The sequence below is a fragment of the Hesperophylax consimilis genome, chromosome 8 (genome assembly GCF_061612785.1).
Source record: "Hesperophylax consimilis isolate HC1 chromosome 8, BYU_Hcon_1.0, whole genome shotgun sequence".
NCBI classification, from domain to species: Eukaryota; Metazoa; Arthropoda; class Insecta; order Trichoptera; family Limnephilidae; genus Hesperophylax; species Hesperophylax consimilis.
Window position 1 is genome coordinate 37,434,446 of NC_142843.1, and position 21,090 is coordinate 37,455,535.

The 21,090-nt window shown below is 33.9% G+C and overlaps 1 protein-coding gene across 1 annotated transcript in view; it reads left to right on the plus strand.

Moving 5' to 3' along the window:
• LOC149421998 (uncharacterized) overlaps window positions 1–21,090 on the plus strand; it is a 130,476-nt gene that overhangs the window by 21,373 nt on the left and 88,013 nt on the right. The window lies entirely within an intron of this gene.

Below are 21,090 nucleotides of genomic sequence, written 5' to 3' on the forward strand. Positions count from 1 at the left end.
AGGTACTTATTAGTGAGTACTTATTCCTTTACATAAATAATTGATCATTTAAATTTTTTATGTTTTATTAATTATCCCTATTAATATTATAACTGCGAAACTGTATATGTGTGTGTTTGTATAGGTATATGTTACTTCTTCATGCAAAAAAACTACTGAACCGATTGTGATGAAACTTGGTATGTAAAAAAAAGATAGCTGGCAGTGTTGCCAACGAGGGCGATATATCGCCATTTAGGCTACTCAGAACGAGAATCGGCGCTGAAAAAATCTAAAAGGCGACTGGTCGGGCTACTTCAGAGTCAAGTTAAAAACATAATTTTCACGTAAAAACATCAATTTTAAACAATTCTCTAGCCACCACCCCCCCCCCCCATGAATTTTTTTTTTCGGGACAAATTTTATTTTCTTGAAATTCTCTAGCCACCCCCCCCCCTCCCACGAAATTTTTATTTTCACGTAAAACCCACCTAACTACAAATTCGGCTACTTTAGGTACTTGTTAAAATGTATAATATGTGGTCGCTAGAGGGGCGCCGATGAGGTGCTTGCCTAGGGCGCTCTCAACAGTTAATCCGCCTCTGGGTTCATTCATCTCTGGTCCGTGCTGAAAAATAATGTCAGTTTTTGTTATTTTTCTTAGAGCGCTTATTTAATCATATAAAATTAATATTATTTACTTTATATTTACAGAAATTGTGAAAAAATTACCATGTTGAGTGTCGGTATAGCGTTTAACACAATACTCGTATTTTCTTTATTATTTGCAACATTATCTGGATGAAGTCTTGCGGAATTTTTCCTAAAATGAGAAATATTGTTAATTATTTATACTGTCTCTATTCTCAAATTATTTAGAGATGTATAAAGACATGCCCGACAAACTTTCACCAACAATTCCTGAGCTTATTTGGTGTAAAAAATGCATTTCGGTAAAAATAAAAATATGTCACCGGAAATCAAAATTAATTTACTTCTTATACTCCAAATTCAATATGCTCAGAAGTTTATCGACTGCGTATATAATATATGTGTTATTTACAGACTTGGTGGATACCAATAATTAGAACGCGTGTTCGGTTATAATGTTTATTAACAATTTAGTTCGGATTGACTACGTCTATCTTCTGAGCTGTCGGTTGGTTAAAGAGAGCGAGCAGATGCATCCGTCATCTTTTATACCTCTATCAGTCATCTCGCTCTTACACATTCAACAAGCAGGCGTACCACCAAAAACCTTTCTTACATCCTCCCCTACTAAAATTGAATGCCCCTATCTACATATATTATACCCTATTACTACATATTCACATTACAATTTTATTTTATATATTTGATTTTCTAAACAATTAACACACATATTTTTTTAATAAAATTAACTATCACATGCCGCGTTTCTTTCTGTTTCCCTTCTCTTGTCTCGTCGTCCGTCCACTCCTCCTGGACTGCGAAGTACCCTCATCTTGGACGAAGTCTTCCCTGCCATGGGTTAGACCTGAAACATGGAGAAACAGTATTAGAGTCACTTCTATTACGTAACATACCTGAGAGATTAACTTCATCCGTCGACAGTTCCATTGTGTCAGACGTACCGACTTCCGGCTTATCTCCCTCCTGCAAAGAAACATGTAATTTTTTTATCTGGTCTAAATGTCTTTTCCACACCATATTAGACTTGTTAATTTTTATGAAATATATTTTGCTACCTTTTTTTTCAACAATAACCCCAGGGACCCATAACCTATTACCCTGAGCTCTGAAATCTCTAGTCATCACTTTCTGACCTACATTCAAATCTGACTTATTTCTACCCTTATATTGTCTTTTCTGATTGACTTGACTCTGAATAACCTTTTGCTTTACTTCGTGTTGTCGAGTAGAACCTGAACTATTCGTTCTTTCATCAACCTTCCTAGGAATCAGAGAGTCAAATACTGTTCTAATTTTCCTTCCCAATAATAATACAGATGGTTCACACCCTGTTGTTGCATGAACGGTATTTCTATAGTCTGTTAAAAAGTTACCTAACTTTTCTTTATAATCTGAAGGAAATCTATTATTTTTACAAATTTTTTAAGAAAATGTTTACAGGTTTTAACAGCATTCTCAGCTTGCCCATTGCTACTCGGGTGGTTAACTGGACTAGTGATATGTTCCATCCCATTTTTCTTACAAAAATTTTCAAACTCCTCAGAACAAAAACACGTACCATTATCACTAACTAAAGTTGCTGGAAAACCAAATTGTGAAAATAATCTATGAAGTACTTCAATATTTTCTTTTGAAGACAGACTGTTTACTTCCAGACACTCGATCCACTTCGAAGAAGAGTCTACCACCACTAAAAAGTTTTTATTATGTAAGCTACCATGATCAATATGCACCCTGAACCATACTTCAGGTTCATAAGGCCATACTGCTAATGAACTCTTTTGTGATTCTGGTTTAATTTCTAAACAATCTCTACAATTTTCTGTTATTTTCTCCAAATCTTGATTAATTTTTGGCCACCAGACAAAGCTTTTTGCAATGCCTTTAGTTTTAAAAACCCCTAAATGAGATCTGTGTAACATCTTTAAAACTTCTTGTCTTAAAGACTCGGGAATAAAAACTCTATGTTGATATAAAATACACCCATTTATCAATGACAATTCTAACCTTTTTTCCCAGAAAACTCTAATAAAATTAACATTTTGTGCCTTTTTTACTGATGCTGGCCAACCCTCGATAAGAAATTGTTTTACTTGACTTAAAATTTCGTCCTTTTCGGTCTCATTTCTTATCACGTCTAAAGACAAATTAAAACCGTTATTTTCAAAATAATTAATGTAACCAGACTCTATATTATCTTCACAGCTAACCTTTTCAATTGGACACCTGCTCAGAAAGTCTGAACAATTATTTTTCGACTTTACGTATTCAATCGTAAAATTGAACGATCCTAACATAACTGCATAACGCTGTAATCTTGACGCCGCAATCTTAGGAATTTCTCTATTCTGACCGAAAATTCTGACCAAAGGCTGGTTATCTACAGCTAAAATAAATTCTCTGCCGTAAAAATATTGATAAAACTTCTTAATCCCAAAAATTATAGCTGTTGCTTCAATATCCAAAATCGAATAATTCTTTTCCGCTTTATTTAAAGTTCTGCTTGCGAACCCTATTGGTCTTTCTACGCCATTCTTAAATACGTGGATTAACGTTGCTCCGATTCCATTCATACTTCCATCCGTGACAAGTTTCACAGGAATATTCTCGTCGAAATGCGTTAAAATCCTATCCGAAGTTAATATTTTTTTTATCATCGCAAAACTGTTTTCTTGTTCCGTACTCCATTGAAACTTAACATCTTTTTTAAGTAAATCGTATAATGGTGACAATATCTCTGCCATGTTTGGAATAAAATTACGATAATAACTAACCATACCTAACAAACTTCTCAATTTATTTAAATCACTAGGCGCTGACGCGTTTAAAATGGCTTCTTTATTCCGCTGACACGGTTGAATCCCTTGCTCACTTATTTTATAACCTAAAAACTCAATAACTTTTAAATTGAATTCACACTTTTCACTATTCACCGTTAAATTACAACTTTTTAACCTCTCTAAAACGAGACACACGTTTTTTTCTAAGTCGACTTCATCTTCTCCTATCACAATAATATCATCCAAGTAGAACGTCATGTTCCGTAAACCTGATAAACAATTTGCCATTGCTTTAGCAAAAGCTGCCGGCGCTGGTGATAACCCAAACACTAACCGTTTATATTGAAATAATCCCAAGTGGGTATTGATTGTTGTGAAACGTCTACACTCCTTTTTCAAAACAAACTGGTTATATGCGGATTTTAGATCAATTTTAGCAAAAACCTTGCCTCCATTCACTTTGGTCAATAATTCCTCAATTCTAGGTAACGGATACTTGTCAATTAATAACTGATTATTTATTGTAGATTTATAATCATCACATAATCTAATGCTACCATCTTTCTTAATTATTATTTTTTTGATAAATTAATGTTTTTTTAAAGACAAGATTTTATTTATGCATAGCACAAAGGATAATAATTATTTTTATAAGCAATAATTGTTCGCCTGAAACACTCATCCACATTGAAAAAATCTCCTGATAAAAAATACATGACAATTATAACAATTATTTTTATTGCTTATAAAAATAATTGTTATCCTTTGTGCTATGCATAAATAAAATCTTGTCTTTAAAAAAACATTAATTTATCAAAAAAATAATAATTAATATTTGACAAGTCCAAGTATTTCACCTAAAAAAAAAAAATAAAATAAAAAAATGTATACAGTTTGTATCAACGCCATCTAGTGAGAGATTTAGCACTTACAATGCCTTTCTCATATAAAAATAAAGTTGGTTGTTCTCAGGTGAAAAAATGTAAAAAGCAGTAATTGTTGAATGAAACACTAGCATATATTGAATATTTTCTCGGGTAAGAAATAAGCCCCCATAGCTCAGTGGTCAGAGCTTTCGACCGGAAATCGAATGGACACGGGTTCGTGTCCCGTTGGCGTCATGTATTTTTTATCAGGAGATTTTTTCAATGTGGATGAGTGTTTCAGGCGAACAATTATTGCTTATAAAAATAATCTTTCTTAATAACTGGCACGATTGGACTCGCGAAATCACTATATTGAACTTGTTCTATAATACCGTTAGAAAGTAAATTATTTAATTCTCTTTCAACTTTTTCCTTCAAAGCAAACGGCATTACCCTGTGATTACGAAATATCGGAACGGCAGAAACTTTTAAGGTTAAATTCACTTCGTACTTGTTAAACTTTCCTATTTTATCCGTAAAAACTTCTGGAATTTTTTTTACTAAACGCTCCTTTAATGTATTTTGTTTTACACAATTAACGATCCCAGTTATTCCCACGTTAAAGAGATTCATGAAATCACGTCCTAAAATCGATAGAGACGAACTACGGACGACAATAATTTTGAGTCGGTGTCGTAAACCGTTATACTCTAGTATCGGTGTGAAAGTACCTACCACACCAATGAGCGTATTGTCAAAACTCCGTAAGCTCACGTTTTCGTGCAATAACTCAATACTGCTGAATTTATTGAAATAACACTCTTCGGGAATTACGCTACAAAATGCTCCAGAATCTACCATGAACTTATTATTTATTCCGTCGAGTGAAACTTCTATATAATATGGCTCAATACTTAGTACATCACCAACCATTCCATCCGATAACAAAATATTCACGTTTTTACGTGTTGCTACCTTTTTACACTGTTTTGCTTAGTGACCCTTAGTACCACAAATTTTACATACATAATTTTTGAATCTACATTCTACCGCCGTGTGATTATTATAACCACAAACCGTACAATTACGCTTTGTAACTTGATGAACCGGCGATCGCGCACGATTATTACTACTGCTTCGCTTGAAACTATATCCATCTCTCTTTTTCACATGCGTATTAGGTGAGACACGACCTCCGCCGACTTTTAAATTAGCTACAACTCTGTTATCAGCTGATTGAGATTGAGTTGAAGCTACAAGTTCAATACATTCTGCTACTTGCACACATTTTTCGAAAGTATATGACTCACTATCGAGAAATAATTTTTCTCTAATCTTACCGGGTTTACAACCTAATACAAAGAAATCTCTTAATTTCTCTGATAAACTATTTCCGAATTTGCAATTGCTAGAAAGAGATTTTAAACGAACAGCAAAATCGCGAACTGATTCGTCATTCCTTTGTTTAGCTGAATAAAACTGTGATCTTTCTTCAAAAAAACATTTTGTCGTACAACAATATTCATTGAGCTTAGATATCAAATCTTTTAAATCAACCTCTGTTACTTTTTTTGGAATGCACAAATTTACCAGTAGAGAAAAACAATCATCTTGCAAAGCATTTAGGAAAATAGCTCTTTTTTTAACATCCGATGCGTACTTTTCATCATTCACAAGGAGGTACTGCTCGAGACGGACCTTGAAGTTCTCCCAGTTTCCGTCACGCAAACTGAAGGACCCCAATCCTGACTCCATGCTTCCTCTGCCCAGAAGGTACCCGCAAGACAGAAAAGAAAAACAGAAAAAAACTTCCCAAAGATTTCTCCGCTCTCCAATCTGCTCCTTGGACCCTCTCAGGAAACCGCTCCTTGACCCTTGTTGGCTGATGGCTCTTCCCAGACCGCTCCTAAGACCTGGTAACACCGATCCTTGACCCTCGGTGCTGCTGATGGCTGCCCCAGACCACTCTTGTGGCCCGGACCCCTCCGATCCTTTGACCCTTGGAGATGCTGCCGCTTGACGCCCTGGACCCTTCCGTGCTTCCCCCTTCCGAGAAGCTGGCTGGCTCCAGTGGCTTCTTCTTCTTCACTCCTTTCAGTGAAGAATAATTTCGGTCCGGCCTTTTCTTACCGACCCGAACAATATGTTGCAATCCGAACTTTTTCGACAGTATCGCGTATATTTTTCGTGCGAAATCTCGCGCGTTGATTCTTTTAATCGATGTTATTTACGATTTCCGTAGGCTGCGCCACTGTTATTTACAGACTTGGTGGATACCAATAATTAGAACGCGTGTTCGGTTATAATGTTTATTAACAATTTAGTTCGGATTGACTACGTCTATCTTCTGAGCTGTCGGTTGGTTAAAGAGAGCGAGCAGATGCATCCGTCATCTTTTATACCTCTATCAGTCATCTCGCTCTTACACATTCAACAAGCAGGCGTACCACCAAAAACCTTTCTTACAATATGTATATATCTACATATATAAAATTATTTAAGCTGACATTGTACAATTATGTTCTGTAAAAAACGTATCCCAAAGATCTACTTTTATGTGTGTATTTAAGTAGTACCTTCTCCATTCCGTTAAACATTTTCCTTGGTGCCGTAATTTTGTTCGGTATAAAACTCCTTTTGTCTTCTGTTTTCCCATATTTAACTGAAACGTAAGTATATATTAGCCAAGAGATTTATTATAAATTGGTTCAATTTTACCTTAAATTTGAAAATCATTTCAACGTAAGTAAGTGCAGTAACTTGGGGAGATAATTGCACAATTCTATCTACAACAAATGATCTAACAATCTAAACTTAAAAGATTAATGACTCTTTTTAATATTCGAATGACTTCAGGTACTTTATAGGTGACATATGTCTAATTGTCTGTATGGAGAAAAACTTTCGATGGAGAGTTTTTGTTTTATGGAAAAAAAACTTTCGAATTTCAAAAATTTGTTGTTGGGTAATTTAACTGGTTTTGGTGGATTAGAGCTTGGATACGTATTAGAGTTAAAACACATAAATTATATACCTATTTATTTTATGAAATTTTATTTTCTACAAAATTAGTATCAATAATTTTTTCACAAAATTGTACTGGAAACGAGATTACAAAAAACCAAAGCTAGTCGCGCAAAAAACTTGTTTTTTCAAAAATATACGCACCTTTACGACTTTCTACCTCGGTACCTATTAGAGATTGAAGAAAATTGTTTAGACAAAAGTCTTAAGTAATTTTATGTTCTACTTTAATTGTTTAGCTAATTTAGCCGAAATTTGCATTGGGAATGAGATATTTTGGAAAAACTAGATTTTGGAGCGATTTCGGCCGGTTTTTTTTCAAAATGGCGGCGCGAGCACAGGTGTGCCAAGGTCGGAAACTCAGATTTTACATCAGGGGACCAGTTTATAAAACATATAAAAAAATTGGGACTACCGGAATAATTACGATCGCGAATCGCTAATTGCCCTGGAGTATTAGTAATGAAACGAACTCTTCACAAACACTTTATTGAAATATAAGAGAATACCACTCCTTAGTAAAAAACTCCTTTTATTTTACCATAATTTATTAGATATACCATTGTTACAACAAACATGACTGTATAATTAGAAATTTATGTAAAAGCCTAGTAGGGCGTAAATAAATAAAACTAGGAAAACGATTCTAGTGAAGGGGCACTCTATAACATTCTGTGCCGCTGGTTGTGACAACCGGTCAGACAGCCGCTTCGCCAAGTGTCGTGAAAAAAAGGATTAATAGTAAAAAAGTCTACTTGGGCTAGAAATGATACATAATAACATAACGACAATACTTTAGTGTCATCTTTTTTCTCAAGTGCCTACACATTCACGCATTTAATAATGTATTCTCATACATTATTAAATGCGTAAATGCTATTATCAATCGACAACACGACAACAATCAAAGTAGCACACAGTAATAGTGACCCGTTGAAAACTTGGCTTAATTGTGTATATCGGTGAACGGTTCAATTCGAGTCAGTTGCGACATTAACTATGTGTTCACTGCATCAATTGTGATAAGAATTTTGCGCGTTGAAGCGAGATTACTCAAGTGATTTATAAATTATTAACATCGCGAAATAGTAACGGTGAAGTTGACATCTGTTTACTGTATAAGTGAATCTATTGTGATTGGCCATTCTCGCAACTCGGGCCATTCGGCTTGCTTGTTTCGCTTTGACGGCGCTTGCGCATCTTATTGTTTCTACCAAAACTACTGCAAGGGTGACCATGAGTTCGAACAAAAAAACAAGCTCTCAACAACAAGATACTCTAAATACATTTACAAGATCCAAAAACAAAATGAACACTGCCTCCGAAGACACTAGCCCAGAAGAAGATACTTTTACTAAATTTGCGTCTTTCGTAGACACAAAACTGGAGAAACTCAAAACCCAAATACTCGAAAACATTGAAAAAAAATTAATTGAACTGAATTTCAAAAAACTACCGAATTTATTTGTCAAAAGTATGATGACATAATAATTCGTTTGGACTCCATGAATGAAGTTAAAGGAGAAGTCGAAAGCTTAAAAAATGATTTGACAAATAAAAGTAAAATTATTAAACATCTAGAAACCAGACTGGCTTGTTTAGAACAGTCGAACCTCGATAACTGTATTGAAATAACAGGAATTGAGGAAAAGACAGATGAAAATCCCAAAGTAACTGCTATAAACCTAATAAAAAGTGCTAATATCCAAATAAGTACAGAGGATATTACATCAGCAATAAGACAATATGACAGAAGACCAGGACATCCGAAAAAAATTCTCTTAAAAATTAGAAATCCAGAAACAAGATCAAAATTATTGGCAAACAAAAAGGTGATCTCAAACCGTGAGAAAATGATATTCCTAGGAGAATCGCTATCTCCTTATTTTAAAGAACTGCTTTGGAAAGCCAAATTAAAGGGAAGAGAATTAAAATAAAAATATATTTGGTTTAAAAATGGATCCATTCTAATGAAAGAAGATGAAGGAAAAAAAATTAAATAATTAAAACACGAAGATGACCTCAATAGAATATAGAAGTTGTATGGTAAAAGGCACCGACAATATTTAATATATTAAAAATGGACATCGATTTAGGAAAAAACATTGATTTGGATGACAATACAGAACCTAATTTAACTATTAAAGATTCATTTACTTGCAAAAATTTTTTGAAACATTCAAACTTTTCTTTAGTTTGTTTAAACATTAGAAGTTTAAGTAAAAACTTTGATGAAACCATAACTATGCTTGATGGCATAGAACATCGTCCTGAGGTATTAGTTTTTACAGAAGCTTGGCTAAAAAATTTGATCAATATACCTAGCATCCCAGGATACACAGTTTACAATACAAATAATAACTATTTGCAAAACGATGGTGTAGTTGCCTACGTGAAACAAAATGTTCAGGCGACTGTTGAGGAAATTGTTTTCCCCGGAGCAAACTGCTTAAGAATGCAGATATCGAATAATATATGTTTAATAGCCATTTACAGATCTCCGTTTCAGACTCATATGGATAGTTTCCTTGAATCACTGAGTGTCCTACTTGATTCTACATCTATACAAAATAAGGAAATCATTTTATGTGGTGATATAAATATTAATACATTAGATTTGAACAGTATAAAAACTCAAAAATACCTCTCACTTTTGGCTTTTCACGGATTAAAGCCTATTATAATTTCACCTACAAGAGTTTCGTCTACTGCTTCAAGTTGCATCGATCACATTATGGTAAAATCTAAATTTGAACCACAGGGAGCTGTCTTCACTACTGACATAACAGATCATGATGCGGTATTGCTGAGATTTATGAGCTTTAGACAAAAGAAAATAGCAAAGGAAAATGAAAAAATCAAAACCGTCATAAATAACAATCTTTTGAAGGCTAAATTGGCAGTCAGTCCTATCATCGCAAGATGTTAATTCAGCTACTGAAAACTTCGTAAAATGTTTAAAAATGCACGTGGAAAGTTGCTCGTCGGTACAAAGTGTAAAACATAACATCAAATACTTAAAACCTTGGATAAATGATGGAATTATCAAATGCCTTAGAACCCGCGACAAACTGCACAACAAATGTCGAGGAGATGTTAATAATATTCAACTGCTGGCTTATTATAAGAGATACAGAAACTGGTGTACAAAAATTATAAAATATACAAAGCAAACGTATTACAGAAGGAAACTGGATAAAGTCAACGGTAATAACAAGCAACAGTGGAAGATTATAAAGGAAGCCATAAATATTCAAAAGGAGCAAGTGTCCATAAAAAAATTAGTAATCAATAACAAAACTATCTCATTGGAGGAGGATCCACATATAATTACCAACCATGTTAATAACTTCTTCAGTGATATTGGTCCTACATACGCAAAAAACTTGTGCAGTGCTAATAAAACCAACGAAATGAATCTTGTTAACAATTTTAAACCTGGTACTCAAGTTACAGGAGATAGTTTTGAATTTAAAACTACTAGCATTTTTGAAGTTACTAAAGTTATAAATGAATTAAAAATGTCTTTTTCCTGTGGTATCGATGGCTTAAGTATAATGGTGTATAAACAGCATGTTTATGAATTAGCTGGTCCTATAACTCATATTGTTAATCTTAGTTTTAAGAATGGCATATTTCCTTCCCATTGTAAAAATGCCAAGATTATACCTCTTTTCAAAGGAGGAGATCACGAAAATGTTAATAATTACAGACCAATATCTTTGCTCAATACTCTCTCAAAAATAATAGAAAGACTGGCTAAGTCGAGATTAGTATCATTTTTAGAAAAATACAAAATACTCTCCGACAGCCAATTTGGTTTCAGAGAGAACAGAAGTACGAGTGATGCTATATTAAAGGTATTGACCAAAGTTATAAGCGCACTGGACTATGGCAACAAAGCTATAGCGGTATTTTTAGACTTATCAAAGGCCTTCGATACGGTTTCCCACGAGTTGCTTCTTAAGAAATTATTATCTTTAGGCATTAATAATACAGCTATGGGTTGGTTCAGATCTTACTTTAGTGATAGAACACAGCAAGTAGAAATAAATAAAATGTTAAGCGATAGTAAATCTATCTCATTTGGAGTACCACAAGGTAGTGTACTCGGGCCAATATTATTTCTTATTTATATAAACGATTTATGCAGTCTAAAAATTCCAGGTAACATTGTTAGTTTTGCAGATGACACTGCCTTAATATTTGAGGGTAAAAGTTGGAGTGAAACTTTTGAAAAATGTGATACAGGTTTAGGAGTAGTTAATAATTATCTGAGTAATAATATTTTAACTTTAAATACACAAAAAACCAAATACATCACTTTTAGCATTTCTTATAAAAGTCAGCCATCTACCTCTCATAATTTGATTATTCACAATTGTGTGCAAACGTGTAACTGCAACCCCTTGGAAAGTGTAGACAGCCTCAAATACCTGGGGGTAAAAATTGATAAATTTTTGAAGTGGAATGATCATGTCGAAATGTTAGTAAATAAAGTTAGGAGACTTATCTATATTTTTAAAGATCTCAGACATGTACTAGACAAGGAAAAATTAAAAACAGTGTATTTTGCTATAATTCAGTGCCTACTTTCATATAATATAGTGTGCTGGGGTTCCTGCCTGAAGACTGTAATAGAACCACTTAATATTGCCCAAAAACTGATTCTCAAAGTTATGTACAAGAAAAAATTTACATATCCTACACAGTTACTTTATAAGGAATGTAATATCATGAATTCAAAACAACTATTTATCCTACAAACGTTATGCAGATTTTTTAACAATATTAGTTCTGCGAAAAGAACGCAACAAATTCGTACTACAAGAATTGGCTCTGGTCTGAACTTTATGGCAATTCACCCTAAATCCTCATTTGGGCAGAGACATTATTTGTACCAGGCTCCACTTTTATTTAATAGCCTTCCAGATCACATTAAATCGTCAAATTCCTTGTGTACATTTAAAAAGAATGTTAAATTATTTCTGCCATCCGAGGATTTCCAACATATTCTTTCATCTTTGTCCTTTTAAATTGTGGCATAATATTTTGAATAAGTTAATTTTTTCATCCTTTTCTTTTTTTAATGTAAATTTTTTTCTATCTTTCTTTCTTCTCTGTTGAAAAAAATAAAATAATAATAATAATAGTTTGTTACATTTTTATTGCAATTAAATATCATGGTCACCCTACATGTTTACAGCATTATATTGTAATGAATAGGCCGTTAGGTACCATGTAGGTATCCAATTCGCAGAAACGTCAATGTAACAATATTGTTATCTTAATATTTGAATTATTTTTTTTAATATTTGTACTATTTTAAATCTCATATAATCTTTGTACTATTTTTTTTTAAATATTTTGTAAAATTATTAACCTCAACACAGGCTTGTCCTAGTGAGGTTAAAAATTATAACTTAAAAAAAAGATACAATGTAAAGAAACGATAAATAAATAAATAAATTCTTTTATATTGGTGAAACATATAAAAAAACCTTTACTCACTTGAGGAAGAAGTTAAATTATAAAAAACAGAAAATTTCACTAATAGATTTCAAAGTAATCGTTTGATTAAATAAAAAAAATACGTAAAAGAAATGACCGGAGCGACGGGCCGGGTGACACACAACCTTACAGGCCGGAACTTTGGCGGCGTCTGAATCAATACGTAGTAACTCCTTACCAACGCGCACACAAATATACTACGCACAATCCAGAGTTTTGAAGTACTGGCGGTCGACTTTGGTGTATCTGGCCAGAAATTGAATTTTCGCGAGTGTTTTTATTTTAATTAATTCTTATGAATACATTAATAAAATCTCTAATCTTTTGTGAGGGAGTCGTCGGGAAGTTACTAATTCATCGTCTAGAAAAATAAAATCTGGTACTTGCCGCTTATCTTACAACATTTTACATTTAATAAAATGTACTTATCGTTTTACATAATATATTTAATGGTAAGGTCCTGTTTTTATTAATCTTAAATATAAATAACTTGCATCCCTTCGAATCCCTCTAGAAACATTTAAGATTTTAGTAATAAGCTCATCATAATTAAAATGTGAGCGTCGGGGCAAATCCCCGTTATCAGGGTATTGTGTCGCCTTAACCTTCCCAATCCCTGACCGATGGACGAAGAAATGAGCTGGAAAGTCCCCCACCCCTGATGGATTCGAGTCCTCATCTGTTCTACCCTTTTTTACACTGAGCTGGCAAATTACACTACACCCTGGTTCAATTCCAAGGGGCCCTTTAACCAAACTTAGCAGTATATTCACATGTTTTTAGCGGTAGGTGAATAATAATAATTATCCAATACAGTTGGAGAGGCCAAGGGCGATATTCACAGATGACCAACTATCGATAAGATCAAAAATACTAATTTCGGTTGTGCGTCTGTCTGGATTGCTTTGAATTCAAGTGTCATTTTCAACATGGGAACTGATTGTAACAAAGCGAAAAAGTATTTTTTTCTATGTAATAAATAATTGCCGATGCGAGTGCTATAATTATTTTAATTTCTCAACCGAGCTTGGTTATAAATAATTAATTTAATTACGTCCTTCTGTTTGAGTTCAGCAAGCCTCTCACTTTTAGCACCGGATTTGTATCCATTTAAGACAAACTTGTTTTTCTCAAATGCATGTTACTCACTTTAACAAATCCCAACGTTAGCTACGCTATAAAGCTAAATTAATTGCGGTAGTTTGCCATAAGAAACGCAAAGGGGTTAATTATTAATTTCACTCTATTAAGACGTTTGCATATTTAATACAACACTGTACCTATAAACAGCAGTTTTGATGCGGGTAATTGATCACACTGGAAAAAATGAATATTGCTGATTTATTAAGAATATATTCAAATTATTGCTCTTCCGGTTAAAAACTGGATTGCAGGCCGTTTCCTGATAAACTTTTAGTAAATTCTTAATGTATCGGAATACGCGTTCATGCACCTTGATAATATATCGGTATACGCGTTCATGCCCCTACATTTGCCTTGATAATATATCGGAAAACCTGTTCATGCCCCTGCATTTGCCTTGATAATATATCGAATTACGCGTTCATGCACCTGCGTTTGCCTTGATAATATATCGGAATTCGCGTTCAGGCCCCTGCATTTTGCCTTGATAATATATCGGAAAACGTGTTCACACCCCTGCATTTGCCTCGATAATATATCGGAAAACGTGTTCATGCCTGTGCATTTGCCTTGATAATATATCGGAAGACGTGTTCATGCAAACGCATTTGCCTAATATATAACGACGAAATGCGAAATATTGGGATTTTAATCAACATGTGTTCTGACATCGTTGTAATAAATTCGGTTTCATAATAATTCAACACAATAATAATTCAACACTCCTTTAAAAAGAGATGATAAAACTAGCATACAAACTTAACCTACGTAACCTAGCTTTTGTTTCATCTCGTCACGCCGCCTCCCGCGCTCCGCGCAAGTTGCTTTGTAATGTGTGAATGAAAGAGTATGTGTGCAAGCGAGATGGAATGCTTGCATAGTTAATAAATACGTATGAAAGGTAGTTCTCGTCCTCTTTTGCCTGTGAAATTCCCGGATTAAATATCACAAGATACCAACCAAAGTGTTCTCCTTTCATACTCACATTGGCATACATCCAAAAGTCATTACATTGGCGCAGCTGGTATTGGAAGTAAATATCAAGATCAAGGAAAACCAAAATTGAAGACGTCAGATAGTAAGATCCAAGACGCAGAAATCGGGAGAAAAAAAATCCGGAAGAAAGTACAACATACAACATATCGTACATTCTGGAGAATATTGTTGCAGAAATACGCAATAATCACAAACGTACAATCCTGTGGAGGAGTTCAAGAAGAGAAGACAAATCAAGACAAGGGTTTGATTTCTGACGCCGCAACCAGTTCAAAAAAGCGGGAATCAAGGCAAGGGCTTGGTTTTTGTCGCTGCAGCCAGTGGAGCTTGGACAAAAGGGCTAAGGATCCGCAAGCTGCAGGGAGACGGACGCGTGAGATCAGCGGTCGGACGGGGCTAGCTGGACGCGCGAAATCTGTTGCTTTCGCTGTACTGTCGCTGTGAGGCTTCGGTGTGGCGTGGTCGTTGGGCGTATCCTGAGATAAGTTCATTAATAAAATTTGTTTCAGCTTTTCTCCCATGGAGGGTTTGTGTAAAAACCTGGGGACGTTCTGCCATAGGACGGGAGATTGGTCTCTGTTCAGAGAGAGAGATTGGACCAGGCACTCATTTTATATGATGAGAAATTATTGTCACCGGAACGCAAAAGAGCGTTTTTGTTAAATAACCTAACAGAAGAAACTTTTTCTTTGTTAACTGATCTATGTTTTCCTAAGAAAGTTTCCGAAACTACTTTCGAGGAGCTATGTAAATTCTTAACCTCACATTGCAAACCTATTCATAATGTGTACGAATCTCGTGAGATATTTTATAGATGCAAGCAGTCTGCTTGTGAAACAGTTACAGAATTCGCCGCAAAGTTAAAGAAAAATAGTTTACTATGTAATTTTGAACAACGATTAGAATCTTGTCTGAAAGATATTTTTGTTATTAGATTATTTAACGAGAAAATGAAACATAAATTATTTATGGAGGCTTTAAATAAACCTTTTTCAGAGTGTGTAAATTTGGCATCTACTTGGGAGCACGTATTAGCGATAGATAATTCAAATTCTAATTTAAACATTGTGCAAAAATTTAATACGCGTAAAAATAGATGTGAAAATCGATCAAGTGATAGAAACTCGCGTACTAAATCTCCTTTTAAAAATAACATTAATAAAGCATGTTTTATTTGTAATAAAACTAACCATTTTCAGAAAGATTGTTGGTATAAAAAGTTACAATGTTACTTATGTAAAAAGTTGGGTCACTTCAGTAAAAATTGTAAAAATAAAAATATGCCAGTGATACGCGGTAAATGAATTCTCTGATAGCGAGCCTATATACGTTTTGTGGTCGACACAGGTGCTAGTGTAAATGCAATTTCTTACGAAACTTATATGGAAAATTTTGCTCATAAGGTATTAGTGAATTACGAAAAAAATTTATTAAGCTATGATAATAATATTTTAAATGTTGTAGGTAAAATGTCGGTTGAGGTCGCGTTTAATTATAAATGTGTTGACACGGAATTCATCGTAATTAAAAACGGTAGTAGGGTTGGGCGGGGCTAGTTGAACCAAGGGGCTAGTTGGGCCACGCCAATATCTTCGGAGCCGAAAGACTTACAAAGAATGCTGAACATGTTCTAGCAAGCTAGAAGTGTGGGGACCGCGCCACCAAGCATTCATTAGGCACATGGCATCCGTAGCGTGTGTACGGGGATTTTGTGTGATTTTTGCTCCAAAAGTAAAAAAAGACGATCGACTGCTTTTTTGAAAATAGATACGAAGGAAAAAGATACCAAGTCAAGGTAAGTCAATTTGAAATTGGTGTTTACTCAACTATATCTTGTCAATTGTAAAATTTTAATACATTTAGTGGTATATGAGTTATTCGATGAAATTTGTAATAAAACATGGGTGGGGCTAATTGAACCATTTGGTTCAACTTGCCCCATTCAGATTCCTTACTGTAATTTTATACGTAGTGCATTCATTTCACTCATCAACACATCAATAATACCGATTTTTTTAAACTTTCTAGATGCGTACACGGTATACGGACAACAAGAAAAGAGAATGTTTCTCCCAATATCAACAACAATACTGTAGAATCTACATCTACAAGTGGCGTTTACTTTTCACCTGAAACCGTTAGACAATTTCCAAAGGCAGGGCCTAAAAACAGCTGCAAACAGTGAGGAAGAAAAGAAAAGCTGCTATTTTAACAGACACTCCTGAAAAGGATTCTCTTGCCGAAGAGCAATCTATGAAGCAAAATACAGGAACAGATAAGGCAAAAAAGAAGGCAACTAAGAAAAAAGTCTTCACATTGTCAGACTCATCATCCGACAATTGTGAAGAATATGCTTTTTTTTTAATATTAACTACATACAAGAGGCCCTGAAGAAAATAATTTCCCTCAATGCCTATGTCATCTTTGGGGATGCTGTGTGGAGGGTCTTTTTGTGGAGAGGAAGGAGTGAACATGGGTCTTGAAGAGTCCCATGTTGTAGGAGGGAGGAAACACAAAGGCCGGCAGCTCGTTCCACAGCCGAGCTGTTGAACTTAAGAACGAATCGTAGAAGCGACCCGTTCTCATGTGACAATTTGTGATGATATATATTCAGAGAGCTTTCCAGGAGAAAAGAGAGTTTGTTGTCACGCCTGTCTAAAGTGGGCACACCAAAAGTACACATCTGAAACTATTCCAATATAAATTTGCCGATTTTATCGATTAAATAATTTTCGTTCTATTACCTAACCCTGTATTCTTTCATTATTTCAATAAATTTACTTTAATATCTTAATTTGTTTTATTAAACCATGATTATGAATGATAATACATATATGACACTATATTGTTCAACAAGCCCCGTGGGGTGGTTCAACTAACCCCACCTATGAGGCAAGTTGAACCATTTCTCCTTCTGCGTGAAAATTAAAATATCTTGCATAAGGTCAACGTATTATATCATTTCATGAATAACATTATAAAGGCAGATAATGAAGCTATCTTAATAAATTGAAAAAACAAAAATAACTATAAGAGTTTCGACTCTGGGGTCAAATTAGCAAAATCATGTTCAACTAGCCCCGCCCTACCCTACAAGCATCGTAGGTAGAAATTTTTTGAAATGTTTTTGTGTTAAATTAAGTGGAATAAATCTAGTGAATAATGAGGAAGTAGTCAGGCAATGTATGCGCTGTGCGGAATGTTTACCTACACCTACTAAAGTACAGTTAGCAAGTTGGCCGGTAAATAATTTAATATTTAACCGCGTACATATAGATTTTCTAGGTCCTTTTGGAAATCTAAATTTTTTAATAGTGGTCGATGCTAATACAAAATGGATTGATTGTGTAATTGTACCGAAAGTTGATTCGGTACTATTAAGGCGCTGAAAAAAATGTTCTCTATTTTTGGTATTCCAGAGAAGATTGTAAGTGATAATGGGAGAGCTTTTACGTCAGCTACGTTTCAAAAATTTTGCCGTGATTTGAATATAGAGTCCGTGACTTCAGCAGTCCAGCATCCGGCATCGAACGGTTTAGCGGAAAATGCCGTTAAAACAGTTAAAAATTTTTTGAAAAAGATATTAGTAAATAATAAATTTCATAATGATTTGGAAGATAGATTACTTACATTTTTAGTGGATATTAGGAACACGCCTTCGATATGTACTGGCACTGAACCAAGTGTATTAATGTTAGGTAGAAAAATCAAATCAGTTTATAATACAATTGTTCCAATAATGGATTCAATTCAATACGCTTGATCCAATAATGGATCAAGCGTATTGATTTAAAAAAGATAGATAACAAGGTTAAAAATAAAATGCAAATTAGTCAAAAGAATCAAAAAAATATTACCGAGGTAAAAAGTTTAAAAAATTCTTTGAAATAGGGTCTAAAGTTTTGACTAAAGATTTTAGAAATAATAATAATAAATGGATTCTTGGAACAGTGATTAAAAGAATGGGGAGTAGAATCTACATGATAAAGATAAAATCAACGGGTCAAATTTGGAAAAGACATCATGATCAATTAACTGAAAGGAAAGTTAACTGGGGGGAGAGTGATTCGTGTTGGACTTTGGTCCACTCTCAGATGTGGACATAGCCGATTATGTTTTTTCCAGATCTCGCTCTCCATGGGAGGAGACCCAGGGGACCACGCCCACGCTACCCGAAGTGAAGAAAATGAATTACATATATATAAATATATAGTTTTGTGAATTGTATAAAATAGGTGATTAAATATATATATGTAATTGTTGTTTAAGTGTGGGGATGTAATGTGTGAATGAAAGAGTATGTGTGCAAGCGAGATGGAATGCTTGCATAGTTAATAAATACGCATGAAAGGTAGTTCTCGTCCTCTTTTGTCTGTGACAATTCCCCGATTAAATATCACAAGATACCAACCAAAGTGTTCTCCTTTCATACCCACATTGGCATACATCCAAAAGTCATCACAGTTACCCTTTCATTGGTTGGCTCGTCTATTAATTTGACTGTCTGGTGTAGATGTACATAAACGTCAACAAAGGTAGGATTTTTTCCAAGCCCAATAAAAACTAGATTTTGCCCCTGTATCATAGTATGAAAAGTGATTATATAATCCTGTATAACGAATAATATTTAATGAAAAAGTTTTACACAAAAATATTTTTGTGTCAATATCGCAAAGCTGTTTATTTGTAATCTTTCAAACTCATTAATTCAGTATCAGTAAAAGAAAAGTGGAAATTATAATTCACTTTCGTTGCAAAAATATTTCCGTGATGATTTATGCAACTTGAATAGTTACATTATTCATTGCTGGGAAACATTACTTACAATATTTTGGGCTTAGTAACGTGCAATTGTCAACATTAAAACGATTTCCGCAATGGTTTGCATAAAGTTTTATGGTAGGTACAAACCGCAAAATAACATTTAATAAGGTCATTGAATTAATTGTTTTGATTCATTGGTTGGTTTATGTTACGATATGTAATACTTTAGTTTTTTCTCCTAAATGATTCGTATTTTGGCCATTTTCGACAAAATTTTACGCATTTTTCTCATTTTTGTGCTTCCCAATCTATTTATTAATTTTATTTTTAAGTTTTCACCAAAAAAACATTACTAGAAGTCGGGATGTTTTTCAGGACAGAAATTCTGAGACTAACTAGCATATTATATACTCCTCGCCTAGAATAGTAAGGGAGGGTGGGAAACATTTAATATATCAATTAAAAAATACATCAAATTGTTTCTGGGCCAGATCAGTTATACACCGCAAAAAAATTGTACAAGAGCAATATATTATAACAGAAATGTTAAACGGTATTTTTTTCAATGTTTAAAAATTCCAAATTTACATAAAAACTGTATATTTTCCAACAATAATGTAAGCTATTTAACCCTTCAGTACATTCATCACATTTTTTCAGTTTGCAATGTTTTCTGTGTATTTCAAATGCGCTATATACATCCTATTTTTTAATTTTCCGTAAATACAAATACTGTTTTAGAAGATAGATAAATATCTTTCCAATTTATGCGTTTAAAATAAACATGGCTAATTTAGTAACATTTAAATATCAAACATGAAAAATTTTGTCAAAAACGCTAACCACATTTTTACTTAATTTTTTACTCCAGACAATGAGAGAACTCGATATTTCGAAAACCCGTTCGTTTTGTTTGGGGAATTCGTAAGAAAAGTATACCTTCACTTTTATCTAGTTTATATAATAAAAAGTATATTTTTAATCGATTTTTGCGATAGCGGCGCGATCATTTTGGCTATGTTTAGGATTTTATTAATGGATTCCAGAATAAATATTTGTAGCAAACTGGAAAGAATTATTATTTCGTTTTCTAACGTCCAAAAAATTACGTATTTTTGCATAGAAAAAAAGATAAAAATAGATTTATAAAATATGGACGCCCGGTCATATATGATCCTTAAATACTGGAGGGGTTAATAAACTACGAAATTAATCTTATATACCTAAAATTCATTTAGAATTCAGACTTTATTTCATTGAATGTAGAAATGAGGCATGGTAAAAATACACTTAGGACGGGTTGTTTCGGAGAATTTGAACAATTCATCAAATTTCAACGTTCATTTTCGGGTTCT